General features: G+C 36.6%; 1 protein-coding gene across 8 annotated transcripts in view; it reads left to right on the top strand.

The window, feature by feature from the left end:
* TENM3 (teneurin transmembrane protein 3) overlaps positions 1–15258 on the top strand; it is a 381689-nt gene that overhangs the window by 269326 nt on the left and 97105 nt on the right. The gene's annotated exons all lie outside the window — the stretch shown is intronic.

The following is a 15258-nucleotide window of genomic DNA, read 5'->3' as shown; positions in this document are numbered from 1 at the left end:
AAGACCTGAGCTACTTAGTCAGGCCTCTGCTGTCCTGACTTCTTCACAACAATCTGTCATACTTCCAGATCTGTTGAGCGTTTTACTCGTTGTGTAACAATTGATGATTGGGACTAATAATTTTGTTAGCCTTAGCTGTGCAGTCAGCTATCCTTTGTGATAAAGCAAATATTTACATCAGTGATAACAGGAGGACATCTCTTCTGTAGGTTAAAAAAAAAAAAGGAATTTATTTAATTAAAAAGGCTGCAGAACTACTTTTATCACTGCTTCTTTCTTTATCATTTTTTATCACTATTTTTTTACTATTTACTCAAATCGATTTTGGACAGAAAAGAAAGCTAATGTTTAGACTTAACCGGTGAAATATCTTCTGGGAAAACACGTATTTTAGTTTATATTTCAGTCTATGAGAAGCAGTAGAAAAACTTATGTTCTGCTATGACATAGAGATGAACATACAATCATAATGCAAATTGCAAATGAAATTTGAATGGAAAAGAGATACCAGACTAGAAAGCCATGTTTGGTAATTACAGATAATTTGTATTTTCCGGACTGTATAAAATAGCTATACTGTGCTTATTCTGTAGTTATTGTATTGTGCACTCATACTTTTTGTCCATCTAAAAATGTTGCTGTTTTATCATCATCTCAAGATATTAAAAGTAAGCTGAAAATTTATATGCTAATATATTTCTAATAATGGACAACTGTCTTCAGAGTTATCTCAAAAACTTCCTGAGAGTAACAACAGAGTAACTTAAGAGGTTTTAAGGTAGAAAGAAGAGAAGGAGGTGGCCAGGAAAAGCACCAAAGAAGTTTCATCATTTGAGGAGATTGACACAGAAGGATGAAAAGTGTGAAAATTACAGCTGAGAGTCAATTAACTATCCCTCAGGCGAGTTTTAAGTAATCATTAAAAATTATTAAAGTGTAGACTGAGGTTAACTTTCCATGTCTTCAGTGCACTTTCCAAGTTTGTTGTCTGTGGTTCTCCCATATTACTCAGGATTTAATATGACAGCTTGCTGGCATTCACATCTCTTCCATATTGTGGAGGACCAGATGCCTTCCCTGTTCAGTGGTTCAGTGGCAGAAGTCATAGTAGAGCAAAACCACCCTCCCCAAAACTAATGGATTTTGCAACCATGGCAATTATAGAACTGAATTTTGTGTCTAAAGCAATGAGTAAATATAACTGTAATCAAAAGGAATCTATTTTATTTTATCAATAAAGACCAATATAATATTTCTTTTTGATTACAATGCCAAGTTAACGTTATTCTGCTATTTTTAAAGCTCAGGTACTGACAGGAATAAGGAAAACAACTTAATTAATAATGCCATTTAAATGGAATTTTTATTACAATACTCAGCATAGGTATTGTAATTAACAGGCATGAGGGAGAGTATGGTTTAGTTGCCATTAATCACTTTTACTTTCATTATGTGTTTATAGAAACTGTTTTTCTCTTTGACATGCATTTAATTTTGAGTATTGTAATGTTATTGTCACTGAGAGTTTCATCAAAAACTTTTGGTTTTCCGCATTCTCTTCCCATTTCTGTCTATGGTGCTTGGTTGTGCTGGGATGTTAACTGTGCCTAGAGCTCAACTGAGGTGTGTGGGTTGAAAATATGTTCCCCATCTGCAGATGTGTGGCAGATTTTTACAGCTAGCCAGGTTTATGTTCTCATCCAATGTCTTTTTCCAACACATTAGAGACGTGAGGTAAACTAATACATTTATATATATGACTCTTAAAAAAAAGAAAAAACAAAACAGAAATATTTTGTCATTCCTTTTTGCCTGTTGCCATCATTTGAAGAAAGTCCTCTGAGATTTTACAGTTTACAAAATCTACATATCATAATATATTCGAACTATACCATGCAAGGGAAAACTACAACAAGGAGACTTCTCTTATGTAAACCTTTTTGAGAAAGCATGCCAGTTATCTAAGCAGGGCTACTTAGCCTTGTCTGATTGCACCAAGCACTTTGCAGAACCACATTGATGTCTCACGTTCTTGCTCACTGTGTGCCTGTATCTGAAGTTGTGAAGGCAGCCAGTGTCTCCAGCACTGTAGAAAGTACATGACTCCTTGCAGAATGTAGACTACTTCTCATTTTACCAATCCATGGGGCTTTCAGGGAAGGCTCCACGTGTCTCTAGTGCATTTGGAGGCTGCAGCAGTGTTCCTTGTCATCCTTTTTTTTTTCCGAGTTAAAGCTTGGTAGGAGTTGGAAGTGACCGATTGTCAAAGTAAGAAGCTGTGGATTAGGTACAAAGTGGTGTCGTGCTTCTGTCCAGAATGGACATTTCCAGGTCTCACATAGCTCTAAGTGTCATGGGCAGCCAGAAGCTGGCTGCTTCTGATGGCAATGCCATGTGTAGGGCTCTGCTTCCCCAGCATGTGTGGCTCTGCTCTGCACCTGTCAAAATCTGGTTGCTTGTTGTTTTAGACATCAGTGCCACATGTTGCTCTTTCCTGACAGAAGAGCAGATGTGTGGTCTAACAACAAGTCAGGACCAAAGGGTGTGTAGTCCCTTTAGTTGGGCCTTCAGTGTATGGTCAGATACATGGTGAATGTAAAACAACAAATGGACCTTAGAATAGTCCTTGAGATCTGAAGTACCCATTTCTTACTTCTATTTCAATACTTCATAATCTTAAAATACAGAACTATAAAAGCTGGATAATTGATATATGGTAGCCATTGCCTTACTAATATCAGTTCCTCTCAGTCATTTCTGACATGTGCTTGGAAAATGGCAGTATTCAGATACACATCACTGTTCACTGTTTTTATGCTTCAACATGAGAATTAATATTACAGCTAGAACTTCCATGACTTTCTGCATTACAGAGATTTTCAGCTCTGTCTAACATGAGATCACATTATTTTTCTTGGTATCTCATAGCTATGACTTTTAGATAGCATAACGTTTACAGCATTGATGATTAGCTCATTGGGCCTCCTTGGTGGGGAAATGTATTATATTATAAACAGTAACATAATTTCTTATGTTGACCACCTTATTGGACTGAAAGTGGTTTTTTGTACTATTGAAATAGTACAAAATCTAAACATATTGAACATCTATGTCTTGAAGCATAAACATTAAATATACTTGCAAGAATACCATTGTGGATAATGCCTTTGGTTGATGTTTTTAAAGCAAAAATCTTGTAACTGTGCTTCAGATTAAGTGCAAAGCGTAATATTACTGTTTCAGGAGTTCACAATATTAATTTTTGATTGGTGTTGTGGAAGTCACTTGCTATTATTGTTGCTGGCACTGAGAATAAAGCGTTCATTGAGAAAGATAATCTTCACACAGAAGAATGTAGGAACATGTAATTGACAGTCAGGAGGTTAGAAAAGACTTGACAAGATTTCAAGGGATTTAGAAAGTTAATCTGTCAAGGAGCATACCCACCTCTGCTCCAAAGAAGACTCATATTCTTAGTAAGTATTATCAGAAGGTTTTTGGCAATAGTCCTGTCACCCTTCCACTTTTGTCTGCTGGAGCAAATTGAAACTCATTAATTCTGTCAATATAATAGGTGTAGTAATAAACTGCAAGATGACATGATGTCATTGTCCATAGGTCCCACATTTCAATTCTACCATCATATTGTGATGCAGTATGATGTGTTTTTTTCAAAATCTGGATGCTGTTTTCAGGAATACTGAAATCTCTTGCAAACAGGTTATGTACAGATGTGTGTCCTTCTGCATTCATCCTATAGTCTTCTCACAGACTCCCAAATAGTAGCAATTTTTCAGTCTAATGAGAAATTCAGGTAAAAAGCACCATTTTTTGATAAATAGCAAGCTTAGAGTAGTTTAGAGATGTTGTTTCTATTTTATCTGTCCAGGTAAACATGTACTATATTTTAGTAGTATGTAAACATATGTAATACTTTAAGTGTATGCTTATGTTTAAGAGGTTTTGCAAAGCAGATATTAAATTACTTGGGTGATTACTCAAGTCTTTGTGGACATAGGATTAGTCTTCTCTTCTTTGCTGGTAGTTTCAATTCATTTCTAACGCATGCGTGTGAAGAAAGAAGCCAGCTCTTAGAGATGTGCTGTCTGCTGTGATATTTGAATTATAATACATGTATTAAAGCTGGTATCTTTGTGTATCAATTACATCTTTTATAAATTGCATCTTTTCTGTAAATTGAAATCTTTTCTTGGATCTTTTTTTGTGAAGAAAACTGCTTGGTCTCTTTTTGAATGCTTAAAAAAATTCATGCTGTTAAAAATTTCTAATTTAGGTGAGATTTTGGTAAACCTCTCCATACACAAGGACTCTAGAATGAAAAGGTCTAGTACATGTGTCCAACCTTGCTTTAAGCAACAGCATTACACTTATGACTGAGATCAGAAGAACGCATGGGTTTTATATGGGTGTATTTACCCCACTGCAGAAATTAATTATGGATGAAAGTTAGATGTCCTCTGAAGTAGACAAGAATCTTTAAATATGAGATACTTCATTTTCAAATTGATGCCATTTCAAATAACTTCATTCACAAAAAAAAACCCAAACCCACTGTCTCTTAGGAATTGTCACCTATGACAGCATTGGTAGTTCCCCAATCCAGGAAGAAGTGGGCTGCAGCTCTTTGGATGGTGTGGATATTTGCATTTGAAATGCTTAATTTTCCTCAATAATAAAACCAGTCAAACAAAACCAGAATGGTTTTGACAGTATTTGATGAAATAGGGTCACACAAATGCATGTCTTTTACTAACTCTATAGAAGCAGTAATATAGGAGGGGGTTAGGTGTTATAAATGAATATCAGCCACTTCAAAAATTAGCTAGCTATAGAAACCTTTAAGTATAGAAATAGGTATGTTTCCTCTGTTTTTTTTAATTTAATAATGCTTTTAAGTTACCCTTACTATGGTACAGGAACAGTAGTGTTTTTATTTCAATAATAATTGTTGAAAATTAAAACAATACCCAGCTGCATAGAGTTAACCTGTTGCTAACCACTGATTTCATGGGTTCACAAGGTGTTACACAATAACTGGGGACAATAAATTTATCTTCACTTTTGAAAGTGTCATCTTTGAAAGTGTTTAACCTTCTCTTTCATCTTTGAAATGCCAAGTCTCAAACCACTTTTTACTGAGGTATTTTTGCTGGACAGTGGGTCCTCATTTGACTCACTCCACATCTCTCTTATTTGAATTCAGCTATAGCCAAAAGTAGAGGATAACTTTAAAACACATCCTTATTACTGATCCAATGTATTTTCACACAGTAAAAGGAGTAGTTGGTTTTCTTCATGAATTTTATAGGTGACTTTAGAGCTAAGATTGGCTATTCTTAATATCGCTTGTAAGATTTTACAGTTCAGTGTTGTAGCTGATTTAACTTTAAAGGGGAAAAAAATTAATGTGAAACTCTAATCCTAACTTGTTTTTCCCAAGGCTTACATAACTGTTACAAAATACAGAGTTGCTTACAAACTGGCTTGCAAGTGATCACTGACTTTACAAACAATTAACAGTAAGGTTGTCTTTATGTCATAGTTTCCTTTCATAAATCATATATGGTAAATTATTTTTTCTGTTTGCTTTTTATTGATAGTATTTCTTATGTACCTACTGTATAACTTTGCAGGAGTAGTTTCATAAAAACCACATTTCACTTTAGTGGAGAAATATAGCGTGTTATTCCAATGCACATAAAACGTATTAGTGACAATATAATAGAGGATGCTTCATTTAGGAACCAGTCCCTAGGGTGGTGGAGAGGTTTCAGTAAGAGCATGACTGCTGTCAATGAGCTTGGGGTTTTGAACCAAGGATTTGCACAAGATATTTGCTTATGCAGGTACCTAATGGCTTACAGGTTTACACTGGAGGTGTTGGAGTAAGGTAGAGTTGTGTAAAAAGGCCTCTTTGATGGTAAACTCAGCGTGTCCATTCTTTGTGATCTTTAAGTGTCCAAATTTAAGTGAAAATTCTGTGGGTTTGCAAGTTGACCTGCATGGAATGGTTGGTTTATGCATATATATATATTTGCTCAGTTCAGGTAGGTAAGTGGTAATTGTCATGGATAGGTCTAAATCACCATGAAGAAGTTTTGTAAAGAGGTTGTAGGCTGTTTTCTTTTGGCATCAGTCATGTACCTTTGATCTACAAGTGGACTGCTGTAACTGTGATATCATGAAGCCTAAAAAACAGCAAAGGATTAGGAAACCTATATATTGACTTGCACGTTCAATCAACTTGCATATGATCTCAGCAGGAAATTCAAAACAAAAGCTAATTTATGGAAAAATATGGAGTTCTAATCACAGTTTAGCTCTGTGGGGTTCCAAATAACACACTACAATCTCTACATGCAGATGCTTTCATCTTACATTTCAGATTTGGTGACATTCCAAAAGTTCTTATCAAACCTTATTATCATCTTCTATTAAAGCTTATTACATTTCTCCTTATTGCATGTTTACTGTAGTATTCTGTCATTCTTAATATGGAATAAAAAAGCTTTGATCTTTTTTAGCCAGTCATGAGATGGAAATATGCAACACAAGTGTTTTGCTATATACTATAAAATCCCAGCTCAGTGTGTCCTTTGAACATTGCATTAATTGGCTCCTGTTTTCTTTCTCCTTTGGTTCATAAATCTTTTCATCAGACTGCACTTCTCTGTGCCATCAACATGCAAATAGGTTATGCATGATCATATAGTGCCACTTTATTATTATTATATCCCTAAGAGATTTGTGAGGTTTTTTGTTGGGTTTGGGGTGTTTGATTCTTTTGTAATAAATAAGGTTTTTGAACTGTAAAAATGGTTGGATGATTCATCGATGCTCTTGCCTAAGAAAGGTGTTTCCAGCAAATTTTGAGACATGACATTGTCGTTGCGTTTCTTAACACTCTTGTGTTATGAAGGCTGTGATCTAAAGGATGAAGCAAGACTTCTTGTTGGAGTCTTGTGGGAAAAAACTAAAATAGATAAGGACAAACCTGAGCCTCAGCTGTTCCAGAAAGTAAGTTTAAGGATGGAAAGGAAGGAGTCAAAGATTGAAAAGGAATAAGGTAAGGAAATGCCTGAAGGAATACAGAAAAGTTATTAGCCTGCAGTCAACCCAGTCTTGAGAAGTGTAAATCAGGGGCATTTTTTTCTCCCCCACAATACTTGAAAACAAAATCATTTATTATGACATTATTAGATAGAAACCCAAAATTTACAGAATGTTTTCATGCTTTTGTGTGAACTAAAAGAGACAGAACAGCCCTTGTCTCAGAAGAGTCAGCAATCTAATTTGCACTTCCCCATCATCTCTTCACCTGTAATGATTTTTCACCATCTTGTTAGACTGTAAACAACATTAGCTGAAAAAAAATAAGCTATATTCAGGAGAAAGCCCAGGATAATACTAAAGACCATTTAGGTAACACTGAAGACTATTACAAAATGGGGTAGATTGGCTGTTCATCAGAATAAATGGACAAATCTGAAACAGGACATAACAGATACATCTTACTTAAATAAGAGGCTACTGAATAATGATCTTTGTTTCTGTTTTAAGAAATCTGGATTCTCCCTTAAGCTTTGAATGTGCCTCACATAATGCAGTTGACAGAATTAGACCGTTGTTACATAACAAGCCACCAGGCTTGACAACTGAAATGAGACATATAGCTGTACAAGTTTTCAGAGGAACCATTTTTGGGTGAATGTAGTAAAAATATTTACTCCAAGACCACCACACATTTCTTAACAGTTCAGATGCAACAATACTTTAAAATGGCATGTACTCATCTTTGATTAGTGGTCAAAGAGAGTAAGTTTATCCATAGTAAGTAGTTGATATATCTTTGTTGCTATATCTTTTTCTATGAAAATTTTTGTGATGTATTTTGCAAATTCTTTGTTAAAAGGCTTCAAGAGAAAATGAGAAGTAGACTAGAAAGGTTGGATTTTTTTTGCAGATGAAATAGTAAAATCAATAGACCCATTCAACTGTTCAGGATAAAAGGGAAAAGACCACACTTTTTCAGTTACTGTATTGATCTTGATAGTTATTACTAAGTTTTTCATATAATGCTATAATAAAATGTTTTACATTCAGAGTATATGTTCAGCAACTTTTATATGATGCTGCTGGTGACTGATTTTTTGAAGATGCTCAAAAGCATGTACTTTAAAGTTATTTTAAATTTAAAAATAACAGGCTTTTCATTGATTTGAGAAAAACAGTAATAAATAAAGAACCTGTCTTTGTAACTTTTAATTCACTTTATTTAAAATTTTAATTAACTATTTTTAATTCACTGTTTGATCTGCAGCAACATCCAAGGTATCCTATTATCTGAGAAAAAAGCAAATGAATGCAAATCACTGACAGTTCATTTGCACTTCTTGTGGTCCACTTCAGGTCCTTCAGAATAAAATAGGTTTAGATTCTAATTATGGCTTCAAGAAAAATATATGGAAGATAATTTTAAAAACCACTTCAGTGTTCAAATATTTCATTTTAAAATGTATTGCCAGCAGGGAGATGAACTAGAAGATAATCCTTCAACAAGATTGAGCAATAATTGCAATTTGCTTAGTTTAAATTATAATCTTTTTGCCTTGCTTTAAATATAAGTTATATTCACTTTGCCTTGTATGCAAGTGTGCATATATATTATTCTATTAATTCTAGGGAAGCAATCTTATAAATTATGGTTTGAAAGCACTGGCACCCAGAAGTATGTAGCAGTGGCAGTCCTGGAAGATGAGTTCAATATCTTACCAAGGAGCTCATATTCAAGCACATCTTCGTTAATAATAAGACTTGATTACCATACCTCGTAGAACACATGGGAGAAGGGGAGGAGGATCGCCAACATCATTCAATTCCTCTTGCCAACTTTCCCCACTGCTTTGAGTTCTTTATGTTTGTAGAACATCCACCATAGACATTATCTTCAGAGGTCTTGGGGAGATGCTTGCTGTTAGGGATAGACAGTGGGGTTTTTTTCTGCTGTCTAGTGTTAATTTTTCATCTCTTGTTATTCTAAGAAAAGCAACACTGGAAGCACCTTTCCCAATTCAGGCAACTCTGTTTCTTCTTCTTTCTACTTAAAAGAATCCTCCCACGTGTGAATTCTTCTTCCCCTGAAACACCCTGTGTCACCTTTAGAATTCTTTCCTGAAAAAGCAAGTTTACCAGATGCAGAATGGAAGCTGTTGAATTGCTGGCACTTGTGACTGGTACTTCAGAGGGTTACCCCCTCTACTTACTGTAGGACTGCTTCTGTGAATAAAGCCTCTGCTTGTATGTGTATGGTTTTGTTTGTGCATCCTTATCATCTGCATCTGTTAAGCTTTCGCCTGCACAGCTCACAGTGTGTTTGCTATGCCCTTTGTTTTTCATGTGAACCTAATTGTCATTTATAGTACTTTAGAAAAAAATGTGGCTGATCCTGGTGAGTTACAGTAGAAACATCCTTGAATTTTGACCAGAACAATAAGTTTCTCTGGCTTTTACTTTATATTGCTACTCTTTTATAAAAAAAAATATTCTTCCTTTCTGATAGCAGTCATAAACCCCATCATAGTGTGTGTATTCACATCTGAGTCCAAACTTTGTTTTCCATTCAGAGCTACATCCTGGACACTGGATCATTCTAACACCTGTCTATTTTCTTTATTAACCAGCTGTCTGTATCCTCTTATCACTGTTAACCAAGTGTACAAGAAGGGGGAAAAAAATTCAGACAAGTCCAGTTCTTGCTAAACAGAGAAACAGCTACATAAATTGGTTTTCTGTTACAATTCTTTTTTATGCCTGTCATAACTTTGGCAGAAGAGAACTTTGAGATAGTGAGCAAGGCAACAAAGGGAAGGCACTCCCCAGTCAAATGCAGCAGGTAGTTGTCAGCTCTCACAGTTCCAGTTCTGCCACATAATTACATAAATTATCCATTTCTCTTACTACCTACTAATAGAGCCTGATTTCATTTTGGATGCTAAAGAATTGAAGAGGGTTTTGAAGTGATAATACAGTGTGTTTGCTCAAGAACAAGTTCCTTGTAAAGGGAATGCATAACGCACAGAAATACTAGCTTGAGAAAGGAGCATGCACAATAAATGGGATGGCAATGATGAAAGAATGAAAAAGCCTGATAGCCTGCAACCTCTTCCTGAAGCAGATTATTACAAAATGTTTTACACAGTGTAAACTGGTCATATTTTTTCAAGTGTTTGCTGTGAAATGTATTCTTAGTTGCTATTTTAATTATTGAGTGGACATGAAGGTTTTGTAGACTGGTTACAAACCAAAATAACTAGACCTCAATTACACAGTGAAAGACAAGATCAACCAAGCTTGAAAAAGCAGTTTAACATGGTTCAGAAACCCTTCAGTGAACTCTGTGGTGACAGGTGGTAAGATTGCCCAATAGCCTGCAACAAATGATAGCATGTTTATGTTAGCATCAAGGCTATTGTAGGTATAAATGTGCTCCTTTAATCTGAGCTCTGAATTTTTGAATATCACAGTCCATTTGGCATGGAAGTGGTGGGGGACCGCAGGGGGCAAAAGCCCATCTATTAATTTGTTACTGCTTTTATGTTTGAGGTCTGTTCTGGTCAATTTAGCCATATCCACCAGCACCTCCCAGACACAGACACCAGTGCTGTGTTCATGCCAAGAGCAGCCCAGATCCTAGGGAGCTTCCCTGTCTCTGATACCTCTTCTTCTCACTCTGTTAGAGAGAATGGTCTCCTCACCATTTAAACTGTCACCACATTCTAAAGGCTGGCCAGGCAGATAATTTGTCCAGTAGCTGTACAAGTACCACCTTAAACAACTCAGTCCCAAATGCTGTCGTAGCTTCAGCAAACGAAGATCTCTTGGTACCTAGAGATTACTTTGCAGAATAGATACGGGGACTGAAACAGCAGACTAGGAAGAAGATCCTAGAATCATAGAACAGTTAAAGATGGAAAAGACCTTTAAGATCAAATCCAGCTATCAACCCAGCACCACCACCATGTTTACAATTAAACAGTGTCCTCAAGAGTCGTGTCCAAAAGTTTATTGAACACTTTTGGGGATGGTGAGTCCACTACTCTGGACAGTTTGTTCCAATGCTTTGCAATGCTTGCCATGAAAAATTTTTTCCTAATACCTAATCTAAACCTCTCCTGGCATAATTTGAGGCCATTTGCTCTCAGCCTGTTAATTGTTACCTGGGAGAAGAAACTGATACCCACCTCACTACAACCTGTTTTCAGGTAGTTGTAGAGAGCAAGAACGTTTCCCCTCAGTCATGACTGACCACCAGCTCGATATTATTCCATTCACCACCATTCTCTGGGCCTGGCCATCCAGTCAGTTTTTAACCCAGCAAAGAGTACACCCCCGCCCATACCTTGGGAAGCCAGTTTCTCCAGGAGAATGCTGTGGAAAATGGTGGCAAAGGCTTTACTAAAGTCGCAGTAGATAACATCCACAGCCTTTTCCTCATCCACTAAGCAGATCACTTTGTCCTAGAAGGAGATCGGGTTGGTCAAGCAGGACCTGCCTTTCCTAAACCCATGCTGTCAGGGCCTGATCCCCTGGTTGTCCTGTACATATTCCATGATGGTACTCAAGATGATCTACTCCATGACCTTCCCAACACTGAGGTCAGGCTGACAGGCTTGTAGTTCCCTCCTGGGTCCTGTTTTTGACCCCTCTTGTAGATGGGCATCACATTTGCCAACTTCCAGTCACCTGGGACCTCTCTGATTTACCAGGACTGCTGGTAAATTATTAAAGATGGCTTGGAGAGCTCCTCTGTCATTTCCCTCAGTCCTCTTGGGTGAGTCCCATCGAGTCCTATGGACTTGGTGTGTGTCTAAGTTGCATAGCAGGTGACTGACCATTTCCCCTTGGATTATGGGACCTTCATTCTGCTCTGTTTCTCTGTCTTCCAGCTCTGGGGGCTGGATACCTTGATGACAGCTGGACTTGTTATTCATGACTGAGACAAAGAAGGCATTAATTACCTCAGCTTTTTCCTCATCTTTTGTCACTATGTTTATCAAAAAAAGGATGGAGGTTCTCCTTGGCCCTCCTTTTCTTTGCTGAGTGTTTGTAAAAACAGTTTTTGTCATCTTTTACAGCAGTGCCAGATTTAGTTCTAGATGGGATTTGGCTCTTATAATTTTCTCCCTGCACGGTGTCAGAACATCCTTGTAGTCTTCCTGAGATGCTGGCAGTTTTTTCCAGAGACGATAAACCCTCTTTTTCACACTGAGTTCCATCTAAAGGTCTCTGTTCATACAGGCCTTCCTCTTCCCCACCAGCTCATCTTTTGGCACATGGGAACAGCCTGCTCCTGCACCTTGAAGATTTTCTTCTTTAAAGCACATCCAGCCTTCCTGGACTCCTTTGCCCCAGACGTCATCATCTGTTCTTCTGTTCATCTGTTCCACAATGGGAACAATCATCCCAGTCTTGATACAAGTAAAAGGAGCTTTTGTTAGGGTTTGTGGGCACATTTGGAATTGTGATAACCTGTCTTTTCTCTCATCCCCTGAGAATTCATCCATGCTTGCACCTGTGGGTTATTTGGATTGAGTAGTTGTGATCCATGACCACAGCCATCACAATCTGTATGCCTTCTGGTTAGAGGCATCTGGCATTCTCAGACAAGTCCTCGCTGGCAGCAAAGTTATACCAGTATTGAAAGTCATTCCAGTGTTGGCAGCTTCATAGATTTGGCAGACTGAGAATTAGTAACTCTAGGAAGGGTCTCTTGACTTCATTGTCATTCTCTGACATCAAATAAATGCAAGTTCAGTGAGAATAAACCAGACTTGACAGGCAATATTTAATCCAAAAATCAAGAAACTGTCTTACATTAGATTTGGGACTAAAATAGCAGCAGGAAATAGAGAAATGTATTTTCTTCATGTGCTTTTGCTTTAATTTTGCTTCATATATCAAATTCATTATAGAAAGGAATAAACCTACTATTTCTCTGAACACAATAGAAACAGAGGAGGGGATTGAACTCTTACATCCCCATCCCAAAGGTAGAAGAAAGCCTTCATCCTTTTCTAGATCAGAGGAAATCAAACAAACATACACCACTGCAGTCTGCCTGCATCAGTCTCCCTTTGGAAATTCAGAACTAGTTCATACCATTTGACTTGAAAGTCTCAGATACCCTGCTGCGATACCAGTACCAAGTGCTGCTTATCAGATTCATGGTGACATCAAGAATTTTTATCAGGGGCCTTGCTGTCCTTATAAAACTGATAAGGACTTAAAGTTTGCTTTTATATTGATGACTGGCTAAGAAGAGACCAATTCTGATTGACAAAATAGTGCCTGAATTTGTCTTAATCAGTCAATTTACCCGTGTTCTTGAAGTTCCCCATGTCTAAAGAAATTCTGTGTTGTATTTTGATACTTTATCAACAAGCCTGTTTCTTTCATGTTTTTCTGATATATTTGTACTGAAAGGAGAATTCTCTAAATGCCATAGCACTATCTCACCGAGATTAGATAGTTGAATTATTTAGTGTAGTAGTACACACTGTAAGTTTTAGGATGTCATTGGAATTGTCTAGCAACATTTTTTGTCTGCTTAGAAAACATTCCTCTATTCACAATCTGTGAAACAGCTGCATATATCCATCTGTTCATTTTTATTAAACATTGTTTATTGAACTTTTTGTTAGTTCATTGTCGAAGTTGAGAGAGGAATAGTATTTTTGAGGGACACAGCTAATACTATGTTTGACAGTAAACTACAGTAGGACTCACATCAGTAAAAACACAAAGAAAAGGTAATTGTCACTTACCTTGCAGTAGCTATGGTTCTGTGAGATATAATCAATATAGATCCCACAGTCCTTGCCTTTGAAGACTTCGAATTCCAGCTGTTTTGAATTATGAGGGAATGGCTGAAAGGTCATTTCGGAGCTTCCCCTTCTGATCTTCCAGTGGACTGTGAAGAGGCACAGGGCATGTACATAGTACCAGCAGATGTTAATGATATTCTAAGCTCATGTGTTCAGAAGGGATGCACTTCTAGAGCTACAAAATTAATGTCACTTTCTTTTTCTTCCTTCTGAAGAATTAATAAGAAGAGTTAGAAGACAACATAATTAAGAGAGGTGATTTAGACCTCCAGACTGAAAATAAGAAATGTACTGGGTTTAAATCATGAAATACTTAGCTATTTGTGGACTTTAATTGCTGCAAGGAAAATGAACTAGCGTAACATATAGTAGAGTTTGACCGTAGAGATTTTGTTGAAATATATTAAAACAAATATAATCATTAAATGATTCTTAAATAAAGATTAAATGATTCATAAATAAAGATTTCAGCTGAGGTACGGTCAAAATAAAAATGGCTAATTCTAGTGATGTGCCAGAAATGGTGACAGTCAGATTTATGTCTTTAAAAAAGATGAGAGGGGAAAAAAAAAAAGAAGTTTTTAGGGTCAGGGAACATTCTACATTATCAGGCTTTGACAGGCAATTTAAGGTCTGAGAAGGAAGAGTAATAGTAGAGTCAGAGTCTCGGAACAAAGAGAATATGTCATGTGTAGCGTGGATTTCAGTCTCTGAAGTATTCAGTAATAGGTCTTTAGTTGCATTCTGGTTTTTTGTTTTGTTCAAGTTAAGGGGGAGGTTTTAAGGCAAAGACCTAGCAGACAGGATCTTAATTCTGCAGTTTTTGCTGTCTGCCTGATGAAACTTCCACTAATGCCTGTTCATCTTAAGTAAGAGTTGCTATGGTCAATACAGAGAGATCAGAAGATCAGAGATGAAACCAAAAGGGAAGAAGAATCTTTTGTCATTTGGATAGAAGAAATTAATAACATCTACTATAGCAGTGATCTGCTTCAGAGACAGAAGGAGCAGAAGCAACGAAGTACAGTGAATTATCTTCCTTATATTTTGCACTAATAGTTAAAATACATGATTAGAGATTTTTTTCCAGTGTATTTTTATTCCCTGTTAGCACTGAAAGAACTGCTGTCATGGAATGAGCAAACTTGTTATACCAAATGCAAAATAATTACAATAAAATATATTTTGGTGGTATTATAGAGACACTGGAAGAGAATTAAATAATCCACAGATAGCAGAAAATTGCATATGTTGTGTGTATCACAATATAGCATTCAAGTGATTTGTTTTTTCATATTTTTGCTCTAAAAGTTTAGATGTGGGGTTCATTCCTTAATCCCTGCTGATATCAAGG

Source organism: Manacus vitellinus, unplaced genomic scaffold, assembly GCF_001715985.3.
Source record: "Manacus vitellinus isolate BGI_N305 unplaced genomic scaffold, ASM171598v3 scaffold_0_pilon, whole genome shotgun sequence".
Taxonomy (NCBI): domain Eukaryota; kingdom Metazoa; phylum Chordata; class Aves; order Passeriformes; family Pipridae; genus Manacus; species Manacus vitellinus.
This window is presented reverse-complemented; position numbering and strand designations above follow the sequence as displayed.